Raw genomic sequence first — 6,453 nt, forward strand, 5'->3', positions numbered from 1 at the left:
CACCGCCAGCACCACAGCCGCCTCCTGCCCGTGACAGGGCCTGACCGCGGAGCCCATCGCAGTCCCACCACGGCTCCAGCTTCGCGGACAGCTGGAGGATTTACACCGCAAGGAGTCCTCCCCCGGTTTTTCAAAAAAATAAAATGGCATTACATCGAAACAAAACAGAAAAGGCTGAAAGTCAAATCATTTTCTGGCAAAGGTTTGGCAGCCACGCCTGGTACCTCCCTCCAGCTGCCACCCAGCTCCTGACACCACAGCTCGGCCCAACACCTCCATCCATTCCTGCGGACATGGCTTTGGGAAGGAATTAAAATGATGCAAGTATTAAAAAAAAGGTATCACATATGCATTTCAAAAAAAAATTTATTTTTCAAATGAATACAGTTCGTTTACAATACACCCAACTTGATGGTATCTAAAGCCAGCAGAGATCTGATGACTGTTGTGTGTACTATATATACACAGTCGTACAGAGGTTACAGATGCCTACGAGAGGGAAGGAACAGTGAAAGAAGTTGACATTTTACTGTGCTGGAAAGAAAGCAACTCTTGCAACAGGTAGAAAATTTTGGCAAGAACAATTTGTCTGGAAAGGGAGAACGGGCAGAGGACACCGCTTCTGCTTAGCGAGTACATCTCAAAACACACCAACACATGGTTTCCCTCCCACCCCAGACGGTTGCAGCCCACATCCGCAATACAAATAGGCACACATGGTCAAGATGGTTAAGTAAAAATAAAGGCTTTTACCAGTTTGTTTGCCATCCATCTACAATCTATTTGTGCAACGTCTCAAGTCACAGCTCTACTTTATTCTTGAAACAATTCCCTTTTGCTTTGAAAACCCCCAGCACCTTCACGGTGGGAACACATTCCAGTTCCTGCTCAAGCAATGGTAACACCAAAATGAGAGGGGAGCAGTTACCAGCATATGAGAAAGAGCAAGACATACACATAGAAGGGAATCTCAATCCACCAGACTGGCTTATTAGAATTTTATTCTGAAAAAGGAATCCCAAACAGCACAATATTTCCCCCCCCGCCCCAATTTGAACATATGGTATTAGATACGCAAAATTTATATGCATGACATTGCTTCCAGCAGTCTCCTAAACAAATACAGCTTATCATTAGCAATGTTTATGGCACACACTATGCCACCTGAGCCACCTTCTCCTGAAGATACTGTAATACCCATATTGGCTCATAACCCAACGCTATCAATTACTGTGAAAGCTTTGAAGTAATACCTGCTGATAGACATGTTCTTATCTATGTTCAGATCCCTCCAGGCCATGAAAACAGCCTAGGTTCCCCCCCCTGCAATGAGCAACAACGCTATTTCTCCACCAACAGGCTATCGGGAGAAGCTTAACTGCTTACACCAAGGGAAGAAACAAGAATGGAACAGACAGGAGGATCTGTACCCCGTGAGCCCAAAGTGCGTCACCTAACCTGCGAAACGCAGATCTGGACACCAGCGTCGCTGGTCATGGCAGTAGGGGCTGGGCAACGAGCCTGTAAAAATCAACATTTCAGACCAAAATCTTGTTCTGCCAACTCTATTGCTGTGCTGAGGCTAGCTTTTCAAAACTGCCCGCGAAACAGACACAAAATGCAGCTTTCTATAAGTAGGTTTTTCTACAGGAAAACAACATTAAGTTGTCTCAAGGCTAGATTCAACACTGAAAACTGCAGAAATAAGAACATATCAATGAAGAATAGAAATCAAGTCCAAAGAAACCTAAAAACTATAGCCACAGGAGACAAGTGACATACAAAACTGAGTACCCCAAAGAAGCCATTTTTCACTGCAAAGTTGCTGTAAGTCTGAAGACAAACTTCATCTCTAGCAGTCTTCCTCTGACCGAGTTTTTTTGGCGTTCAATTTTCCTCAGCAGTTAAAGAGCACTATTCAAGTTTCTACTTTGCTGGCATACCATCACGTTCAAAGACTTCAAAAGGTTCTTTAAATTTAGCATTGCTCCCGTGAGTATTGCTTTGCTATTATGTATGAGTGAACACTAACCAGCAAGGCATGGATTTTCTATCAAAGAAACTGGTTTTGAATATATTTAAGAGATTTGCAAGTGTAAGCATAATGAAAGTTTATTAGTAACTATTTTAATAGCTAATTTTTGCACACCTGTACTCAAATGGGTTGTGGATCTATGGGCTAGCATAGCCCTACACTCAACATATTGAGTCATATTTTCCTGTGTTGCTAGATAGTATTACAGTAGGTATTAATTTTCCAACTGCCAAATGTGTTTGAAAGACCTCAATGATTCTCAGCAATGAACAAAAAGCCTTTCATTTAAATGAACTTGCCCTCTGACAGTCTGTTTTGCAACAAACGGATTATTTTAAAAGAAAGCAACAGGTAAACATCATGGGACCAATCCCAATGGCCTTCCTTGGGCAGAGCTGCAATGAGATTTAAGTAAAGAGCACAGGCTCACATCAGAGACAAACTCCACACAGAACTGTTTTAACTGAAGATGCAGATTTGTAAGAAGGTGCACAGGTTTGTATCAAGAATTTAGCACTTCCACAACATGGTTCATCCTCAGAACACCTAATAGTTAGGTCTCGTAAGGCGATGTGAATCATCATAAATTCTAGATAGGGTGAAAAATGAGGCAGAATCATTCACCCAAGGTCAGAGAGGGAACCCATTTCAGAGACAGCAATGATACCACAGTTCCTGGCTAGATAACTCATCAATATCTCAAAACTGCATAAAATATAACCCATTTGGTTGAAAACCCACTTTTTTTAGCAGCTTTAAGCCCAAACTAGCATCTAAGGACACAGGTGCCTATTTCTGCACAGCACACAGTCTACAGCAGCATTCCCTCTACTAGTACCTCAATATCAAAGGAGGGGGGTCTTTTCTCCCCTCATACCACTTTGCTAACTCTTTCCATACCCAAGAGACCATATGATTTTGTACACAGACATCACTACCCTCAGCTGCTGGCAAACTGTTTCTTGAAGAATTAATTGTGATGTTTAATCCTCACCTCCTCGTTCCCACTTAATCAGACCTCTGCACTGCTCCCCGACATTCACCGGACAACATTCTTCATGTCCTTACAGCCACCAAACAGGGCTAGGGGGGAAGAAGCAATGGAGCGTATGGAAAGCTGCAGGAGCACAGTAAAGAGTGAAGACATTACTGGACAGGCAACATTCTAATAAAGGCAGAATTAATGATTCTCATTAGACAGAGAAACATATCAAGGTTAAATTTTATTTAGAAAATTGCAAGTCTACCAGGAAGTATGTTTATTTGATGACATTAGTCTCCAGAAACAGCTTATTTTAAAACCAGCTTCTCTGGGTAGTTCTAATTCACAAATAATTCAGGGCTCACTTTAATTCAATGCAAGACCAACTCCATTCTGACCAAGGACTTCAAGCTTTAAGAACAGTTCAAGATACTAACCATACTAACCAATGCAAAAGCAAGTTTTTCCAGCTTCTGTTCTCGATCAGAAAAAGGCACATGCTTGCTCTCAATGAGTTCAAGTCTGACACAAAACAGTTCAGGACACCTAAGCTACTGTTTGACGTTCACATCAATTTCCCTGAAGGGCTCGAGCTGACCACAGCTCACCTGACATCCACCCAACTCCTACCGAGTCCTTTATTTCTACCGGCAGTTGCTTTCACCACCATTGCACTGCCAGCACCCCTCACGTCCAGACTGAGCTGATTCACCTTCCACACAGCTACAGCGTCCCCAGCACGGCGAACTCTATATAGGTAGTGGAGGGAGAGCAATCCTACAGAGGGAACAGGGAGGTAGGTCAGAGCTGAGGAAGAGCAGAGCAACTGTAGTGCTACAGCAAAATTAACTCTACAACTGCCTGCTGCTGTTTTTCTTGGTAGCCAGGCATACTTCAGCATGAACTGTATGAAAATTGCAATCAGAAATCTATCAGAGCATCTACGTTTTATGGAGGGGTCAGATATTGCTCACAAAACCCCTTGGCTCCGTTGTTTCAAATAGCACCAATCTACTGGAACTTGTATCCGTTTCAAACCAAGTAAGGTAGCTTCAAGGTTTAGATACAAAACACAGTTTGATTTAACTATACTGCTGTTACAGGCACTGCCACCTGCTTTTCAGCACGGTCCTTTTAGGAGGTGAACAGGCACTCAAAAAAACAATACAACCAGGAAAATGCTTTCCCCCTCGTGTATTAGTTTTTGAAGTAGTCACGTGGGGTCTTTTTGGGTAAACTGTGGATGCAAAGATACAGGTTCACACGGCTCTAGCAGCATGAGATTTTTTCAGTATATCCAGCTTTTTCAAAATGAAGACAAGTTTCCTCCTTGCATTTTTTAGAGCTTTCTACTATTGGTTTAATAGCACAGTCACCACTACCACTTCTCCTCTTCATAAAACATACAGCTAGGTCAGTTCAGTTTTAGGATTAATCCCAACACGATTAACTATGAGTAGCATCAATTACAGGAAATCCTCAAACTTTGCCAGGAGGAAGGATGAATTAAAACTATCAATGTGCACAAGGTTGTTGGGTTTTTTTGTTTGTTTGGTTTGTTGTTTTTTTCATTGTTTTTTAAATTTGAAGTATTTTAATGGAGTGTCTACATTTTTAGAAGTTTATTAGCTTGTATTTAAGTTGGATACTTTAAAACATCATGCACCCTCCAATGAATGCAACAAACATACAGAACATTTCTACTGTACTTAAACCCATGTGTGCTACAGTTCATCACCAAGGCAAGACTTCTAGGAAGATATCTGTGCCCACAGAAACCAGCATCATCAGATGCAAGTCCACTTCATTTCTTTTGACAGAAAGAAGAGGCAGCAACTTCCTTCTAAATCTCAACAGCTTCAAGTATTAGCTAAATATAGATAGAAAATAAACTGCTTGATAGGCGAGGAAAGAGATGGAGAGTATTGCTGCAAACAAGCTGATGGTGCAAGATTTTTGGCCCTTTTTAGTCTAAAAGATAAAAACGCCTACTACTAAAAGGGATAGAAGACAGTTTTGGCTCAGAATTTAGACTGGAAACATGTGTTCTAAATCCTAGCCTAATAACATTAAGAAATTAGGAATATAAAATAATTTAACATCACTGCAAACTTAAATACCAAAGTGGCATTGGGCACTGTGGTAAGACAAAAAGCTGGTAACAAACTACAAGAAACATCAGTTCATTTCTCTAACTTGAATCAGAAGAAACCCACACAGCAAAAAGATACTGGATTCATAGTCTCTGTGGGTAGCATAAGCAGGAGTGCTATACTGCAAATTCATCTGACAGCGTCCCTTTCAACAAAGGGGTGTGGGCAACTCCAAACAAGGCTGACTGCCCCACTCTGGGACTGGGTACCTGAAGTATTTAGTTGATCATGTCCAAATTAATAGATGTTGAAAAGCTCTGCTTACTCCTAGAAAAAGGCTGGACACAAACATGTTCCTGCAGAGGTACCACCTGCAATTAAAGTGGGAGTTTTGTGCTTAAGCTCCTGGTATTCAATAATATCCTGACTGACATCAAGTTATTCTACATCTTAAATGCCCAATACTGTATGAACAGTAATAAAATGAACACAAAGTCGTTTTAAACTTAAAAGAAACAAGGTACCAATTAAAGTAGTCTGTCTATCAAGCTGTTTTATTCAATCTCCTCTCAAACATGACTAGTTAAGCTGACTTTGGAGAAGAAAAACAAAACATTGAGAAACTTCTCCCACCTAAAAATAAGTGTTAAAAGCAACATACAGACCAGACACACAGACCTATGAGCTGCACACAGATTACCAATAAATATACAGAAACACCACAATAAAGGACAAGGTTCATCATAAAAGTCTGATAACTGCTATTAAGACCATTACAAAAATGAAAGTCGTGTGTATTTTTTTGCAGGCATGTGCAAGCACATTACAGTGTAATCAAAGCAGAACTTTGCTATTATTATTACTTTATGCAGCATTACAAGGTTACTGAGGTGCAGTGTTTAATAGTCTAGTCTACAGCTTTTCCTGACCAGAGGAACGCTCACCAAACCCACTATGGACCCACACCCTCTTCAACCATCTGAGTGGGGCAGCATCACCCACCCCACCAAGCTGTATCATATATATATATACACACACACCATATATATCCATCCAGAGTATCAAAACTCCCATCTAGGAATTAGAAGTCCCACTGATACACGCACATCACTCCTTTAAACACACAAGCCACATGAGGCTTGCTCACAGCAGGACTGACCATCTCGCAAGTCTTTAGACAGCTTTCCATTTGTCTGCTTCATATTTGGGAGCTTGCTACATCTAAGAGACGACATCCTTCAATAGCTATGGATTCCCTTTCAGCACTAATTACATCACCCCGAGAGTCCCATGCTCTTGCTTCTCCTACAGCCCGCCCCCCCGCCCCCACCCCTCAGCACTAC

The sequence above is a fragment of the Phaethon lepturus genome, unplaced genomic scaffold (assembly GCF_000687285.1).
Source record: "Phaethon lepturus isolate BGI_N335 unplaced genomic scaffold, ASM68728v1 scaffold14574, whole genome shotgun sequence".
Classification (NCBI taxonomy): Eukaryota; Metazoa; Chordata; class Aves; order Phaethontiformes; family Phaethontidae; genus Phaethon; species Phaethon lepturus.